The sequence below is a fragment of the Toxorhynchites rutilus genome, chromosome 3 (genome assembly GCF_029784135.1).
Source record: "Toxorhynchites rutilus septentrionalis strain SRP chromosome 3, ASM2978413v1, whole genome shotgun sequence".
Lineage (NCBI taxonomy): Eukaryota > Metazoa > Arthropoda > Insecta > Diptera > Culicidae > Toxorhynchites > Toxorhynchites rutilus.
This window is the reverse complement of record NC_073746.1, coordinates 135,304,356-135,310,046: the sequence shown is the minus strand read 5'-3', so window position 1 is coordinate 135,310,046 and position 5,691 is coordinate 135,304,356. Positions and strand designations below refer to the sequence as shown.

Genomic DNA, 5,691 nt, shown 5'->3' with positions numbered 1-5,691 from the left:
CCTAAATTTTGTTCTACCGCTCATCAATAATGTCAATCACTCCTTTCAATCAGAAAGTTTTCAATTTTGCGAACTTTATAATGAGAGAAGACTGTTATTATTGATCATGTTGGGTAACTTATGCTTGGATAGCTACGTGCAACGATTCGTTGATGTGAAAGATTTTGAAGACTTTCTAAAGAAGCCTGAGAATGTTTGCGTTGGTATCGATGCACAAGAAGCTGAAAAAGGATTGGATGCAGCTAGGAAGTTGATCTTTAAATTGATTTGTCGTAACTTCTATATTGAACTGGTGAAACATAGTTGAAGCCTTGATAAACCCTCAAAATTTCGTCAATCTACCAAACCTTAATGATTTGATGCTATGCAGTGACCCTCTCCCACGAATAGAACATCTCAGACAATTTCAATATGAATAAGTATTTACAATAAGAAAGATTCCTACTGAAGATAGGGGAGAATCCAACCAAGGATTTTCCAACAGGAACGATGGAATTTTCCATACTGTGCAAGTTGAAAATTCCCTACACATAGCAGGTAGCCAGTAAGTTAGTTCTAACGTTTTTAGAGTTCTGTACATCCTCACAGAGGGATCGAGGATTAGAGAGAAAAAACTATGGATGGGTTATACCTATGATATAATCGCAAGGTTGACGTAGGACTGCCGTTGGCTTAGTAATCAATTGTATTTCTTCAATTAGCAATAATCCCACCTCGGATAATCCTCATTGAGTACGATATCGCCGCTGCGCAGTGATATCTTTTGTGTATTGATTAAATTATTGATTAAAATAGTGAATGAATGAAACTATTTATGAATTCAATTGCAAACAAATCCCAATTTAAGTCAATTCATGCATTATTGTTGTAGTTATCACAGCAAATAGTCATCAACATTTTGCCTAATCATCAAACGGTATGCGTAAAAGTTCAGTGAGCTGGCGACATGAAGGGATATCTTCCAATGCAGTCTTGAATAATCAAGCCAAAGCGTTGCATTTGTACCCGATTTTGTAGACCGTGATAGCAAAACGAATTCTGGAGTGTAAAAATGTTTGAGGGTATAAAAGTATTGCCGACTTGAATGTATCTGCAATGCCGATTCTACCAACTTCTTGGTTTCTGTGGCGATGGCTACCACGACATCGAGCATGTTGTCTGGTCGTGTATCCGGTTCCATACTGCTCGCTCTCAGCTCTCTAGAGCACTGAGAGCACAAGGCAGACAATCGGAGATCCCCGTCCGGGATATCTTAGGTAGCCGTGATCCTGATCTTCTGCTTCATCTATACCTGTTCCTCAGAAACGCCGATGTCAACGTTTAATGATGTTTCCTTCGTTGTGTCCCCGTTTCATATCCCTCCTATCCGATCGATAAACTTTTACTTAGTCGCGGCAATACATACACACACTTTTTACAGATACACGGGCAATTACATCCCAATTACGAAAACACTTGTAATACTAACCTCGAGTAATCGGTTACATATTACTAACATAGATAATAAGAAAATTTGTCGAAGTATTGAACTCCCGGCCCCGTGAGGCTAACGCCATATGAGCCTTGATAAAAATATATATTTTGGAAAAAAAAACTTCTTGGTTTCGGAATTTGTATTGGAAAAACACATTCAGGTTTGCAAAAACACAAACGAGTACGAAAGTTCCCACTGCTAGCATCTAAATTTCTATGCCTATTTCCACAGGCTCCATGGTTTTGAAGTTAGAGAAACATTCCGATTTTCAGGAACGCAAGCGAGTACAAAAGTACCCGCAGCTTGCATCAATTTTGTAATGTCGATTTCCTCAGGCTCCATAGTTTTGAAATCTGTATGAGGGAAACATTCCAATTTCCACAAACGCAAGCGAGTACAAAAGCACCCGCAGCTTGCATCTAATTTGCTATGCCGATTTCCACAGACTCCATGGTTTTGAAGTCTGTGTTAGGGAAACATCCATCCATTCCAGCGATCGTACCTCAATCGTTGCGCAATCGTAACTGAGTGGATTTCCGAGCGGCACTCGCTTATATACCGAATGGTGTGATTTCAACAGCCTGTTTTGAAAGCAATTTTAGGGCTATTGAAACATGTTTTTGGATCAAAAAGTAACAAGCATATAATGCGTAGACATTTTATTTTTCGAATGAAGCGTTTATCATACCATTTCGTTCAGTTGTTTAGGAGCTATTAACGCTCAAAATCTCGTTCCCGGGCGTAACGCTTTCGTTTTCGAAACTTTGAACTTACACCCCAGTATAGAAATGAAAGACGTAGTCCTACGCCAAAATAAAGGAGTTGATAGTTGAACATCGAGAAGAACAGTTGTTTCTCTCGATAGAACAAAAAAGAAAAGTGCCCCAGACCGCTCGGGCGTTAGAGCTACAATTTCCTCAATTCGTTGAAACAGGTAATAGAAAAGGCTTGGGTTACGAATTTAGGCTACTCAAGTTGAATATAAATAGTAATTCCATGGGGCAAAAATTGAGCGACTTGGATATAACTTGGTCCCAGCTGTTGGATATCAAAAGACTTGTTGGGAAATTTTTGTATCCATTGCTAAGGTCGTTTGTAAGAGATATTTGCGGCTTCCCAAAGCTTATGCCTTACAAATAAATGAACTGAAAAAAAAGACATTAGACTACATTCATCAGCAAGTGTTGAGCGAATATTTTTGCTTTACAGTGCCAACAGAACTAAGTCCGGAAATCGGTTGGTTCACACAATTATGGACTTTATTTTGAGAGCGAGGAACCATGTATCGAATCAAGGAGGAGCGTCAAAGATGAAGTTGAAGGAAAATTTGAAGGCAAAGTACAACAAAACCATGAAAAAACATCGTACAATTTAGAGGCGAAAAACTTTCATATGATTTATTTTGTTTTATTGACACTACTTTAACAACCCATAAATAAGAAAAATAAGTTCAAAGTGAAAATAAACTTTTATTTTCATTTTTTTCCTCTAACTTCCCGGTACAGATTTTTTGGCTGAAAAAATTACAATGTACAGATTTCTTCAGAAAATTTTACAGATTTGAATGTGACAACCCTGCCAATGGAATGGGTCTATTATGCATTCTTTCTTCCAACTTCGTTTCCATGAATGTTGTATGCAACACAAAATTGTGTGCAACAATTTGTTGTATCAAACAAATTAGCAAGACCTTTTTCGAATGTAAACATATTGAAGTAATCAGACACGAGATTTCATGCATCACTCAGATTTCATGCAAGATTTTATCAAAGCAACGAGGAAAACGTCACCCATACAATGATTGTTCGTTAATTTGGCCGGAAAATCAATACAATTATCGAGTTTTACTCTGTAATTGGACTGAAAAACAGCAAAAGCAATACTTCAAATTGAAGATGACATCTATTATTGATACATAACTGCTTTGCAGCCCAGTCAACGTACGCCCTATTATAGATAAGTCCAGTTAGCGAATAACTTCTGTATATGACGGGGTGACTTCTCATCACAGAAATGGAACGAAATGAAGATTAATAATATTCATGACTCATATTCATAATTCTTAATTACTCAATTCCTTCTATGACAGATTGAATAGTAGAACCAATATGACTTGATTGTAATAGTCTGCAAACGAACATTATTTCACCAAAAAAGCTCCTGCTCTCGATGCCTTAGAATAAGACTAATAATAAGAATAAGACAACGGAAAGAAATCCGAATACCATAGCTATTCATTAAAATTAGAGCAACTTCATGATTTCATGGGCATTTTACCTCAAAATATCACGAAATCGTAAGTATTTTATTTCTCCCCTATAAACTTCCTATTCAATGTAATCAATGACGATATAATTTGTTTTGTTTATCGATCCACATATATTTCATCTACCATTTCACCCTGTTATGTGTCACACTGATATTCATTAATCATTTTCCGTTAGACAGTTGAACTTCCTGCAAGAACCTTATTTTCTTTTTTTTTTGGTTTTGCTGTTCGTTACAAACCGTTTGACGGCTATGAGTACATATATGAGTACATATAAATATACTAACAGATTTCTGAACAATGAAAAGAATTACGTTTGAAAAAGACGGGTGGGTAATGTCGGGGACATAACCGGAGTGACGTAGGACTATACAAAGGGGACAGCTTTTGCTCAATATATATTTTAAATATATTGTTTTATTTTCTTCTCCTACGCGAATACCTACCTATCTAACTGAAAAATGAATTAATTTACTATTTACTATCAATGAACATGTTGGAGGTTCTGAAAAGAACCTTTGATGTTGTGTTTTGCGTTTTTTTTACAAACTTTCTCAATTTTTTCTCACTATCTTATAGTTGCTTCTTGATATTTTTCTGAAGGCTTTGTACTTGTTAAATGTTCAACGCCGGTCATCTTTTGGCGGATGCACATATCGTACAATCAAAATGATGGCTATGATAGGGAATGCATAGTGGTCCTCAGCTCATTTCTCATTTCTATACAATGCAGATGTAACCTCAGTCAATTTTCAACATCAGTTATCAACCAAAGAAAGCAGTTCTTGCTACCGAGAAAATTCGTGAATGCCATCCTGCATACAATGTGTTGTAATTTGAAGCCCCTTTCAATTCAGGAACCATGCATGGATTTGTGAAAACTGAATGATTAATTTAAAACACCCCAATTACCAATAAGTTCAAAAACAAGCATAAACATAATAAATCAGTTCATATTATACGTCATATTATGTCACTTTAGAATGCATTGGCATTGTGAATAACTTTTAATAACTCTCCTTTAAAAGGTTTAATGGCCCTAAAAAGCGCCGTGTTTTACGGTGGCTGGTTTTGCCACCATAGCAGTCTGTATAAACAAACTTTTTCCTGCTTCTACCTGCTGCTGTTATGCGATTGCGTTTGCCGCTCGCTGAAACTAGTTGTTGCCACCGAACCGAATGTGCTCTGTTCTGTAGGTGGGTTTTCTTATTGTCGTGAGCAGCTTTGCAAGCCAACTCGAGCACTCCGGCGGCCGAAATTCTATAACCGCTATTAGGCAAACTGGTGCTCCGGCACCAATCCGTTAATGCGTTTCGATGTGAAACGATGCCATACAACCACACTGATTTACGGTTTGAAAGAGAATGATATATTTTTCAGCGGATCCGCACGTTTTGTACTTTAGCGGTACACGCTTACAGGATAGAGACAAATCGGCAGACTCAGCCAAAGGGGCGATTCCACCGAGACGAACGAATGAGCGTTAAAAGGCAGCGATGGCAAAAAAATACATTAGAGGCGAATGAACTGCAAAGTTTAAAGCCTCTTAAAAACAAAGAAAGAAAGAAAAGAAAAATACATTCATTACGATTTGTTCGCTCGTTGGATTCACATGCAGTTGTTTCTAACAAACACGAAGGCACCGAAGAATAGTGGAATAGTGGAAAAGCCGCCAAAAAGTTCGGCACGGCGCAGAAGAATATCTCGGAACCCGACAAGAAGAAAGAGAAAGAGTCATATGCTATCTACATCATAAGGTGCTGAAGCAGGTTCATTCCGACACAAGTTTCTCAAAACAAAATCATCTTTAATCTAAAGAGTTTATTGTTTTGTTATCACTCGATATCCCCATCTTGTTCGGCTAAACCTTCCTGTTTAGCGATTGCGTTTGCCACTCGCCACAGCTTTCACAGTTGGAAAATTTCTTACCATCCAGCTTGTGACATGT

The 5,691-nt window shown here is 37.6% G+C and overlaps 1 pseudogene; it reads right to left on the bottom strand.

Moving 5' to 3' along the window:
* Positions 1–674: 674 nt before the first annotated feature.
* On the bottom strand, positions 675–758 carry LOC129780991 (U4 spliceosomal RNA; annotated as a pseudogene).
* Between the last annotated feature and the right edge of the window lie 4,933 nt (positions 759–5,691).